This window comes from Lathyrus oleraceus, chromosome 5 (assembly GCF_024323335.1).
Source record: "Lathyrus oleraceus cultivar Zhongwan6 chromosome 5, CAAS_Psat_ZW6_1.0, whole genome shotgun sequence".
In the NCBI taxonomy this organism is placed as follows: Eukaryota; Viridiplantae; Streptophyta; class Magnoliopsida; order Fabales; family Fabaceae; genus Lathyrus; species Lathyrus oleraceus.
The window spans coordinates 510,534,999-510,548,472 of NC_066583.1; the positions used below are offsets into that span (position 1 = coordinate 510,534,999).

The following is a 13,474-nucleotide window of genomic DNA, read 5'->3' on the forward strand; positions in this document are numbered from 1 at the left end:
ATTTCCCAGAGTCTTAATTCCATCTATCGGATATTACAGGTTAAGATGACTGACTCATCGACCCATAATATTCTCAAGAGAAACTCGTCTGAGTGTAGTATCGCGTAACAACTGTTATCAAGTCTACACCTGAACAGTTTCCGCACTACGTCCTAAATAGGCCAAGATGGGTTAAATGTTCTAAGGTCCCCAGCTTCTCAGACCCAATTAAAGATAGTAATGCCTAACCACAAATACTTGTGTGACATTTCCAAATCCAAAGGAGTCTCCACTGAGCAGATGGATCTCAAGCTAACTTATTAAGGACTACTCCACACAAGTCGAACATGACTATACCATCCTCCTATCTTAATTGCACACAAGTTCGGGTTAGAACTTATCTCACCACTCAGAGATCACCAAGCACAACAAGCAGATTATATCACACATACATATATACAAACATCACATATATACAAATATATTCACACAAAAAGTAGGCTAAACCCACTGGAGACTACTCCCCAGCAGAGTCGCCACTTAATTTTTGTAGCGGGAAATTCATGATCATCAAGCTATTGACAAGCTAGAAATCAAATAACAAGAGTCGCCACTACGCTTTTATTGTTTCCAAGGGAAAAAGGAAAAAAGTACGAACAAAACCCAAAAAGTAAGAAGTTTTCAAATAAAAACTAATAAAATTCAGAGATTATAGGTAAGGGGGTTGGTTACACAGAGGGAAGGTGTTAGCACCCAAAGTGTCCTAGGTACTCATAGGGAGCCCTTTTTGTGTGCATATGTATTTTGTACAAAGTGATATTTACAAACAAATAGAATGGGGGGATGAGAAAAGAATTCATTAATTATATTTTTGTGTTTTACAAGACCTTCAGTCTTGTGCCTACGTACCAACATAAAAATGAGGGATCAAAATCTTGTAGTTCGTGATACAAATTTCAAAGTGAGTGTGCTGATTTTAACAAAATTTAAGTTTGGAAGGCCCAAAGGCCTAAAATGGTTTGAATGAATTAGTTCTTTTTTGCTTTTTGAAAGTTTAAGTCAAGTATAGTTAAGTTTATTTACAGGTTTGATTTAAGAAAATAAGTTTGAAGATGCAATGGCATAAGGCCAAAGTTTCTATCTTTTTGCAAAAGTGGTCAAAGTTTAGAACAAAAGTAGTTCACACAATCCACAATTGGAATGATATGTACAATGGAAAATGATATGTACAATGGAAAATGAAATAAAATGCAAAAACGTAAATTGCATTAAAGTAAAAGCTTGAAATTAAAAGTTAATAGTTAGTAGGTTAGAGGTTAGTTTTTGTTTGCTTTTGCTTTTCAAGACATTCTTTGGAGAACACTCAATCCACGTATCATAAGCATGGATCCTTGAACCAAAACATCTTCCAAAGGAAGGAAAGAAGGCCAAGTTTCCACATAATACCATGAAAGAGGGGAGACTTACAATCTCACTAACTAGAATTCTTATGCCTTTAATGTCACAAATTTAGCGCTATGTTAAGCAATCGTAATTGGACTTATGTAGAAGTCACAACTATTTGATTCGGGAAATAGAATTTTGGTGTTAATGCATGTTAGAGACATGGTATAATGGACTATGCTCATGAAACATACCACACACAAAAAAGAATATGCAAAAGGTGTGACCTAATCTCATCCATACTCATGTCAATTTTTCAATCAACTAGCATTAGGACTTTGAGATGCCATAGGCCAAATGAAATGAATGAATTACGAAGAGGAATGAGATGAAGTGGGAAGGGGATGAATGAGATCACAAATTGGTCAAAGGAGGACTTTTATTAAATTAATATCATTCATTCATTTTGGGATATGGAATGTACATTCCATCAATCCTCTAAATCCAATGATATTAACTTGACAAAGTCAAATCAAACTTGACCAAGGCCCAACAACAATAAGCAAACTCATCCAAGTCAATACAAATGGTCAACAAAATTTAATTGGCATTTATTCAATTAAAAATAATAAAATAGTGCATTTAAATCAAATATGTTTTGTCCAATTCCTAAAATCTCATCAAAACACCAAAGAAATGGTCATGAGATTTATCATAGGTCAAACAAGGTCAAAGGACCTTGGAGAATTTTTTTAAAATAATTTTTGGACATTTAAAAATATTTTTAAACAATTAAAAACAAATGCAAAATCAGTTAATTCGTGAAAGATATTAATAATGATCCAAAAAATAATTTTAATTCAGAATAGGAAAGAGAAAAATATTTGAATTTTTTGGGTGAAAGTCTCATATATTTTGGATGAATATTGAATTTAATATGAATTATTGAAGAAAATGCAATTAAAATGAAAATTCAGAAAATCTAAATTACGTGGACCATCAGATCTCCCTCATTAATTGAGGTGGCAGATCTGATGGTCCCTAGCGCGCGTTCTACATAGACATTAGTCAACAGCGCTGCACAATTGGTATTTAAAACCAACGATCAAGATTAAAACGTGAGGGACGGATCATGTGGTTCAAGCCTTGCCAACTCATCGCCGGAGCCAGAGCTCCGGTCATCTTCTCCGGTGGCCCTCATCGGACTGGTCCACCATGAACCATCACCATAATAAAAAACAAGGACATGATCTTGAAGAAAAAATAGCACTGAGCTCGAATCTGACCTCCATTCACTCAAATTCCAAGTATATTGAGAGATACATGGAATTGAAATTTGAGGTACATGAATTGAGTTGCTTCGATTTGACCTCAAAGCAACTCAATCTTCCTGCCTATATTGGTAGGATTTCAGACAACCAAAGAATCAATAGAATTAAGCAAGAATTTGAGAGAATCAAAGATTTTAAAATTTCTGGAAAATACCTTCAATGAAGGTATGAATTCAGTTGATCTTGATCTTGCTTGTGCTTGGACTCACTCCACTTGCTTGCAGGAGAAGGATGGAAAGGTTAAAAAGCTATGGATTCTTGGAGAATTGAATTCCAAAACAGTGGAGATTCAAGCTCAAATTCTTGAAAGTTTATCAGGCTTATCCTTTGAGAATTGAGGGTTTGAAATGGGGAATCAAAGCTGGCGCGATTGTGTGTGTATTTCTGAGCAATTGAAGCTCTATTTATAGCTGAATCATGTGATATTTGCACACTCACATTCACTTTCCAATTTTGGCAAATGGTGATGTAGTGGTGCATGGGCGTGCATAGGCCCATGAAATGATTACTAGAGGTCCATAATTGAAGACCAGATGCTCTGAAGTAAGCATGGATTGCAAGGAAAATGTACATTGATGCTTGAAGATTGATCCATGCCAAGTGATATGACTTTGTTTAAGCCATGTGCAGCCTATGCATTTCTTGTCCAAAATGAATGAATTTGAGCTCTTTAGAAAGGTGAGATCAAGAGGAACAACTTTCATGTTCAACCCTTTTTCATTTGAAGCTTGGAACTTGTAGAAATTTGAGGTGGAAGTTTGGAAATTTTTGACATATCAAATTGTTTCTAAGTGTCAAGCCATATGTCTCAATATTCCACCTTGCTTAACTTTTTCTATGAGTTTCAAATGAGAAAAGTGTCTTCATAAAAGTTGTAGCTATCTAAAAGACCTTAAAAATGGTCACCAATTTCATGTCATTTTGATTTGAAATGATAAAGTTATGCATTTTTGAAGTTTGGAAAAATCACTTGATCAATGGTATAGGTCAAAAGTGATCTATAATGTAGCCTCATATCACATGCTCAAACAAGTTGAATTAGCTCCCAATCGAAACATAAAAGTTGAAATAGACACAATGAATTTGATTGTGCAACTTGTAAATCTTTCATATCATAAGAATTGAGCAAGTTATGGCCTTGGGAAGTTGACTTTCAAATTAGGGTTTAGACAAAATGACCTATAATGTTTCAACATAGAAAATGATTTTCCATGCAAAACTAGCTCTAGGTATCAACATTAAAGTTGTTTGGAATGTAATTTAGAGTATGTTTTCTCTTGGAATCATTTTCATATGGTGAAAATTGTAGGAGATAGGGTCCAGGGAGACCTAGTTTTGATTAGATGAACCTATCTAGCCAACCACCATCAACCAACTCGCTAATTTCCAATTCTCTTGACTTTATTGGCTCATGGTAGATCATATATGCATAAGATATTGAATTTTGACGTGTCCCTTGAGAAATTTGATCAATTGGTGAGATAGCTTGTTGGAGAAGTTACTCAAGATACCAAGTCAAACTAGGGTTTCCAAGGCAAATTACCCTCAAACTCTTGAAGAAAACTTGATCAAAATAACTTGTAGAGATCATTGGGACTCATATATGATGCTCATAACCATTCTTGAATCAATTCTTGGTTGTGATCTTTATTCATGAGGGTCTCAAACCCTAGATGTGAACTTGATGAATCGAATGAGATCATGCCCTACCTACAAAAGAGTTAGGAAAATGAAAAGACATACTTTTGGTATTTTAGTTAGTGAAATGATAAAATACAAGTATGATATAATCACAAAGTGCTTGATGATCTCTCCCAAAACAAACCCAATGAAAGAGGGGTAAGGAGGATGCCAAGGCATGATCCCAATGCTAGTGCATATGATGAAATTGCATGAGGGATCTTAGGGTCAAAATTGGGGTCTTATAACCACTCACTAATCAAAAAATTAGAGTTTTGATCCATTATAGTATTCTTTTTTTAGCATTGCAAGTTGGTGTTTGTCGTTTTATCTGATGTTACTTGAATCACAAATCAGAATACTTAAATCAATGTGCCCAATAATTTGGTTAGAATCATGTGCAATCTGTGACTTAAATCAAGACTCTTTGAGAAAATTGTAATTTGTCTCTTGACGGTTTGACTTGAATCATAAATTTAACTTGACTTGAATCACAACCTAACGTGACTCGAATCATGTTTAAAGCTTCACTACAATCATACCTCTCCATGAAATCTAGAATTGACATCTGCTTAATTTGACTCGAATCATGAATTGAACATGATTTAAATCATAAAACCTTGTGACTCGAATCGTGAATTCTTTTTGACTCGAATCATAGCATTAAAAAAAATCCACCTTAAATTTAAATCTTTGTTTCTTCATTCTAAAACGAGAAAAAGAATATTGGGAAACAATGTGGATGAAATTCACTCTGGATTAGTTGTGATTAGTAAATATAATTTTTTTAAGATACCATTTAATATAAGTAATTTGATATATAAAATTCTAACCAAACTTTTAGAATATTTCAAAATTTTCATAAATAAAGTCATGAATATTCAACAGTTTCATAAATAAAGTAATGAATATTCAACAATTTCGTAAATAAAATCATAGTTCATAAACACTTGAAGTGATAACAATGATTTTTGAACGTAGAAACACTTATTCCAAAAATAAAAACATACTCTAGGATCAAACCATTAGTTCTGGTCTCAAGCTCAATGTCAAATGAAAACAATCATAAAATAGAAGGATTACCCAAATCACAGTGGACGGATCGGAGGTATATCATGAAGATATGTTGTTGTCGCAATTCAGCCTTAATGTAATGAATCATTAATAACACTATATATCGATTTAGGCACCAGCCTCTTAGAATCAAGCACCGCATACTGTTTCTCGATCTTAAACATATGATCTAACCAATCTGGCATAAATGGTTCTGTCCACGTACGCATAGTCTAAAAGTTCTAACACCCAATTTACCAAATCGCCTCCAATCTTTTACGAAGAAGCAAAATTACACAACAAACATATTAAGAATCAAAATAGAGGAACACACTATATTCCATTCCAGTTCAATAATTCATCGAAGCAGCTCGTAGTTCATTCACTTTGTGTGGTTCATTGAGTGACTCTGGGTTTGGAATGAAAGCTCTAAACATTATCGAAGGCTCTTAACGGAGGATTTATAGTGATTTTAGGGGTCAGTGAGAGTAACATATGGTGGTCTTTAAGGTGTTTATTATTTTGAGTTATTAGGGGTTGCGAGTAGTGTCGGAGACGAAGGGAGTGGTGTTGTGCTTCAGGTGGTCGCGATTGCGATTTTCAGGGAGGAGAGGGAAGATCTCGTGGTGTCACAGTTGTTTCGAAGAGAGTGTTGAGGTTTGTATGAGAGTGAAACCGGCGGCAGAGAGAGTGTGATAGATGATTTGTGCCGGTTGTTATTGTTTGGATGTTTTCCGACGATGATGGTGAAAATCGGTAAGGTTGTGGTGGTGTAAGTGAGATTTAAAGATAGTGATGAGATTTGGCTAGAGGAAGGTTGAGGAGCGTGTTAGGGAAGAATTCACGCGTCAGAGAAAAATATGACCTTTTTTATTTTCTTATGATTTAGAGAAAGTGTTCTCTATTTCAGTCAGTGGAGAGAATTATCCGTTGGAAATTTTTTAAGTAGTGGCTCGCGTGGCATGCGTTGAATGGAGGGAGGAAAACTTTCCGCTGAGAGAGAGTATCCAAGATAAAATTATTTTTGTCTTTATTCGCTCTTTGTTAGTTGGTGTGGGTGATTTATGAGTGGTCCAACCTTTATTCCTCCTTTTAATTTTTATGGCTGAAGTTTGAATGGATGAGATAGAGATGTCGCGTGGCATTTGCTTATTGGAGGGATAAGTCATTTTTCTATTTTCCTTATCTACTGCTATGAGAGACGTTGGGGATACAATCCAAAACCAATATCATCTTTTTTCTTTCTTTTTATTAATTCATTTTAAATTTATTTGATTGAACGATAAAAATGCACATGAATAATGTTTGCTAACCCTTGATTAAATAACTCTAATGATCATGATTGAAATAAAGAAACACAAATTAATTTAAAATGTCAATGTTGCCCCTTCTAAAAGCTTTAAAAGATTTAAAATAAATTAAATAAATTAAATAAAATAGAATTCACATCCTTTAAAATAAATCTGATAAAATCAAAATAAAGATATAGAAAATTCTATTTAATTATTTTGAACAGATTGAAAAAAGAATAAAAATAAAATGACTAAATATGAATAAAAATCAAGCGCAAAAGTGCTCGAAAAATTAAAATGAATGCACTAAAATGGTCAGCATGAAATAAATTTCTCGGAAACTTACAGCTTTGATCAAATTTTGAAGTGAAAAATACTCGACTGAAAAGGTTCAGGTTGATGAAAATGCAACAGAAAAAGTAGTCGAAAAAGAAAAACGAGTACGCCAAGTTAAACTACGCAAACTGGAGATTAACAAGAATGAAGTCTGCAAGCTCTATTTCAAAACTTTTCGTCCGCTAATTTTATGTACGTTTTGAGAAACGAATCGTATGGTATCATATTCTTTGTTTTGATGTTTTCGTCAATTAGAGTGTATATGATTGTGTTTATTTGCTTATTTGTAATTTGCGTTTTATTCAAATATTTGTGTGCTTGTAATTCATTTGCAATTTGATTTGTACGGTTTTTGCTTCGGCTTTTAGCATTATACAATTAAGACCTCTCACTAATCAATAAAATTAGAGTTTTTATCCATTAGTGTTCTTTTTTTAGCATTGTGAGTTGGTGTTTGTCGTTTTATCTGATGTTGCTTGAATCACAAATCAGAATACTTAAATCAACGTAGCCCCAATAATTTGATTAGAATCATGTGCAATCTGTGACTCAAATCAAGACTTTTGAGAAAATTGTAATTTGTCTCTTGACGATTTGACTTGAATCATAAAATTAACTTGACTTGAATCACAACCTAACGTGACTCGAATCATGTTTAAAGCTTCACTACAATCATACCTCTCCATGAAATCTAGAATTGACCTCTGTTTAATTTGACTAGAATCATGAATTGAACATGATTTAAATCACAACACCTTGTGACTCGAATCGTGAATTCTTCTTGACTCGAATCATAGCATTAAAAATCAAATTTTCCACCTTAAATTTAAATCGTTGTTTCTTCGATCTAAAACGAGAAAAAAAAATAGTGAAACAATGTGGATGAAATTCACTCCGGATTAGTTGTGATTAATAAATATAATTTTTTCAAGATACCATTTAATATAAGTAATTTGATCTATAAAATTCTAACCAAACTTTTAGAATATTTCAAAATTTTCATAAATAAAGTCATGAATATTCAACAGTTTCAAAAATAAAGTAACGAATATTCAACAATTTCGTAAATAAAATCATAGTTCATAAACACTTGAAATGATAACAATGATTTTAAATTGCGGTTGGATCGTGGACAGTGGCGGATACAGAAATATTTGGCTTTATATTCATATTTTCTAGGTACATAAGTAAGTCATTGCTTAAAACAACAACATAGGTAATCAACACCTAGAGTATATTTTTGAGGAACATAAGTCAATTCTTAAAACAACAACATAGGTAATCAACACCTAGAGTATCACAAAATCCACCAAATGAAAATCCCTTGCCCTTACAGTCTTGATCGCAGGTAGGAGAACAAAGTCCAGAACAACACTGTGCATCTGGCCACCCCGGGGCGCATGATTCATCTAAAATTATTGCTGGAGTCTCCAAACTAGTAACCAATCCTGAAATAATATAACATAACATATTTTCAATTTAAGTTACTAAATTGTTTATGAAATATACAACTCTAAAATATTAAAACAAAAACTTTCTCCTCACCTGAAAACAAGACCAAAGCAATGCATGAAACAAAGAGAAGATAAGATTGATAGTTGTTAAATGCCATTTTTTCTGTTGAATTTGTATATCTTATATTTTAGACTTATCTCATTTCCATTACATATATATAGACTTGGAAAATGTAGTATTTAGAATAATATTAATATTTGTATTGACTAAAGTTTTATAAAAATTTATAAAAGAAAAGTGTAAGGAATATCTTCTAAATATAATAACATTTCCTTTATTTCTTGTAAATAATTTACATTATATTTAACCAAAGAAAATATATTAATTTAAGCAAATGTTGATACAATTTTTTTTTCATCAAATCAAATGTTAGTAATATTGTTTTAACTAATAACATTAAAACTGATTTTCTATATTTTTTCTTATATTATTGCAAATACCCAAATCCGAATAGTTTCACCTTATTATTTATTTCTACTAATAAGTAAGACTAAAATAGATAAATTAGATATAATCGCTTCTCTTTATTGATTTAGAGATATACAATCATATTTATATTTAGATAAAATTTTAATTAAAATTAGAAATTTAATTTTGATGATTTTCAAATTAAATATGTCAGTGTCATTTATTTATAAGGTTGTCATATTGGTATACATATCTATTCATTGTTATAGAAAATAAAGATTTAAATTTGGTTGAGTGATTTGTTTTGGATATATTTTTTTCTTATTTGGCAAAATTTTCAAATTTGATTTCTATTTGAAATTTGAAATTGATTCATAAACATTTTGCACTTAAAATTATTTTGACAAATAAGCCATGTGAAGATTTGTTATAAACATTTAATTTGATTATTATATTATTATTATTTGAAAGATCAATTAGCTTAATATAGTACTTAATAGTGAATCTCAAAATATTGTGATCCGATTTTGATAAGTATTACATTAAGATTTCGACTCTTTAAATTTTAGAAAATTTGAATTCGAGATTTATTGTTTATTTATAAGCATATGGGAATTTTTAGGAAAATGTATTATTTAGAATAATTTTAATTTTAGACATATACCATGCTATGACTTAATTGATTGCGTTGACTGTATGATAATTTCTTAAAACCTATGATGAGAGAGAGAGAGACTTGGAAAATGTATTATTTAGAATAATGTTAATTTTAGACATATACCATGCTATGATTTAATTGATTGCGTTGACTGTATGATAATTTCTTAAAACCTATGATGAGAAGTGAGATAAGCCTAGGTCGTAATTAACTGAATAAATTAGAAAGATAACTTACGTTATGAAATGACTTAGGTGGAAATGCTTGGACACGAAGGTACCTCGGTGTGCATCTTGCACGAGTAGTTGCTTGAATTGAGAACTAATAGGCTTTGTATGAAACATGTTGTGATAGTATGAGAATTTTGATGAATGTGATCACCTAGTGATTGATGAGTGCAGTCACGTTGATGTTGTGACCTAGTCAAGTATTAAAAAAATAACCCTTGATCGTGCATAACCCAATTCATATGCTTATGTAAAGTAGAATTCATGATGTGGCACCAATGATTCGAGACTCATAAATGGGTTTGAGTCCCATAGAGGAGAGTTCTCATAAGTGGGTTCGAATCCCATAAAGACGTGGGCACCTAAGTGGGTTCGAGTCCTATACGGAAAAAGGTACTCTAAGTGGGTCTTATTGTCATACGAGTTACGGATCTTGATGTAGGTTCGAGTCCCATGGAAAACCCGAATCCACAAGAAAGTCGAATCATACAAAGATCTGTGACCATTGTCCATAGTTCTAGATGTAGGATTGGTCGAGGAAAGATGCTTTGTTGCAGTTCCGAATAATGATTTATTGAGTTAAGTAAACTTGAGTTACATGTTTCCATACAATGTGAATATCCTTTAGATGCTTAAGTCTTGATTTTTTTCTATAAGTGATATACAAGTAATGAGAGATAAAGACTTGAGTTAAGAATCATTGAGAAATTCCTTAGAGCCGAGTGAACCCGTAAGATATGGGAACTCACTGAAATTATCATATCACACCACTATTATTATTGTTTTTCAGGTGTTTATTTTCATGTTAGGGGAAGGAAGATATTGTCTGATGATGTTTCGAAGACTTTCATTACGTGATCTTCCACTGTGGATATTTGTGCAATGAGAATATTGTACATATATCTTATTTTTTGTTTATGAATTGTTGTATGTCATATGCCATACATTATATTTTACGTGATGGACATGTATCTAATGATGCCATTAGGCACTTGTATTGTATTTGTACCAATTAATATTACATTTAATGTATTTTCTAGATGTGTATTATATGGAGTGTTACAGTTGATCTAGGTTTTAAATGATTACTGATCCCAAATTTTGAAACCTAACTTAATTTTACTAATCAAAATTAGTAATACTTTAGGAATAGAGAATTACAATTTTGTGAAATGGGAACTAATGCAGGATAAAACCTTGTTTTAATTTTGAATTCACCTAAGGGATTAAGGGGTTGTTATTAAAAGAGAGTGTTACACACCATGGAATCGGGATTATCTAGTTTGTTAATTTATCGTAACACTAAGACAACACTTTAAGGAAATAAACACAATTATCAAAAATCGACAAATAAAAGATTCAAAAAAGGTCTGTTCATTTTATTTGTTCCAGTGAATAGAGGGGTCCCATGATATTTATAGTTCATCAAACCACACTAGGGTTCCATCTCTAGATTTATAATACGCCCATCAAAATGAAACGCCTACCCAAACACTCATTTTGCATGAAAATGTCAATGAACCTTGTTACCTCTATTTATAAAACATAATAGATAAATAAGAGGGTAACAAGTGAAGAAAAAAATGACTTTATTTCAAAAACTGTCAAAATGGATGAAAAAGAGGGGAAGGAGAAGAGGCATGAGACTCCAAGGGTTTCACCGCCTGAAAGGACAGTTTCCCTTATCTAACATTAGGACATCCATTAAGAAGGGGAGAAAATACAGAGTCCACCAATGAAAGTCAATACTCATGTAGTTTTGTCAGTTTTTTTTTTAAATAATATTAAGAGGGGTATTACATTGTTTGAAGATTAATTTTGGTATTATTTGAGACAAAGAAGAAAGATGTGAATTTTCAACACGTTTTACATTATCACATATGTTAAGTAATTTTATCATATCTAGAGCTTTGTAACTCTGATAGAGGTGATACCAACGGTAAAAGAAAGCTAAAAAAGAGATAGCTAAGAAAAAAATGTGGCACGATTTGGACAATTTTTATGCGTTTTATAAAAGGAAAAATATGCATAATATTTAGTATTCGAAGGTTTTTTATAATAATTTGAGAGCCGAAAGAATTTAGGAGTAAGGATTGAAAGTTTTTTTTTCCGTTGAAGACTGATTTCTATCTCCAATTTCATGTATTTTTCTTCTAAGCTTATTGTTATAAATAATTTTATTATGAGTAACTAAGTTTTCTTAAATTAGGCCTTTTGAGATGACTTTATTTTGATCAATTTGAACCATGCAATTGCCTGAGTATTGTTTTATTAATTTGCAATTCTAGTATTATTCAGTTATATTTGTTCTTAATACTTTTTTCATGTTTACGAATGTACAAATTGATCTAGGTTTTCAATGATTACTTACCCTAACTTTTGAAACATGACTTAGTTTATCTTTTTAAAGTTAGTAATTATTTTAGGAGTAGAGAATTATAATCTTGTGATATAGGAATTAACACGTGATAAAATATGTTTTGATTTCAAATTCTTCTAAGGGGTTATGGTTTTTTATTAAAAGAGAGGGTTATACATCAAATAATTAGGTATAATTATTTTGTTAATTCATCTTAATACTATAAGAACACTTTAAAGAAATAGACGCAATTACAAACACAATTAGGATTGACAATGAACCGAACAAACTCGAATATAGTTCAGAACTCGATTTAACAATTAAACCGTTGAACTACATTCATGAAGCAAATGATCTGAATATGAATAAAAATTAAGTTCGTTAACTAAATGAGCTGAACTTGAACACATAGTTTGACTTGTTTGATTCATGAATCAACTCGATTATATATAAGAAAAATTACATTATTTTTAAGAGTATGTTTAAAGATGTACTGCAAACCTTAACCTTATATTTTCTTTCATTACTCTTAGACCCTATCTTGACTTGATAACTTGTCTTCTACTTTATCTCTTCCATGACTTGGTATGGATTATTATTATTTCATCCACCCTTTCATGACTTGATATGATTTGTTCATCCTCTGTCTGTTTTTCCATGACTTAATATGAACTACTTTTGGTATGAATTGTACCACTTTATCTCTTTCATGACTTGATATGAATTGTCTGTGTTCTATCTTTCTGTCCCATGAATTGATATGGATTGCTATTTGCTTTTACATTCTCCCATGAATTGATATGGATTGCTATTTGCTTTTACCTTCTCCCGTGACTTGATATGGATTGCTATTTGCTTTTACCTTCTCTCATGACTTGATATGGATTTCTATTATTTGTATATTCTTTCCGTGACTTTATATGAATTGTTATTGCTTCATTTATTTATTCCATGGCTTGATATGGGTTGAAATTGTTTACATTCGATTCGTTCTCCCATGACATGATATAGATTGCTACTATTTTTCCTTTCTATCATGACTTGATATGATATTGTGGTGTTTATTGTCCCATGACCTAATATGGGCTATCCTCCTTTTATCCCTTTTCCTTGTGTGGATAACATGTTCCCCATAGGATTCCTTTGGTTCATTCTTGATTAAGATTGAACAAAAGTAGACCTTAGGTATGTTAACCAAGCATGAAAACATTAGTTAGTCCCCTTGATCCTTAACCCTAGGTAAATCTTTGCAT

General features: G+C 31.8%; 1 long non-coding RNA gene across 1 annotated transcript; it reads right to left on the reverse strand.

Annotated features, from left to right (window-relative positions):
- Window positions 1-8,195: 8,195 nt before the first annotated feature.
- Window positions 8,196-8,698, reverse strand: LOC127085907 (uncharacterized). The gene is made up of 2 exons (XR_007789306.1): window positions 8,600-8,698; window positions 8,196-8,502 (listed from the first exon to the last, which is right to left on the reverse strand). It is a non-coding gene; the product is annotated as an uncharacterized LOC127085907 (long non-coding RNA).
- Window positions 8,699-13,474: the final 4,776 nt, after the last annotated feature.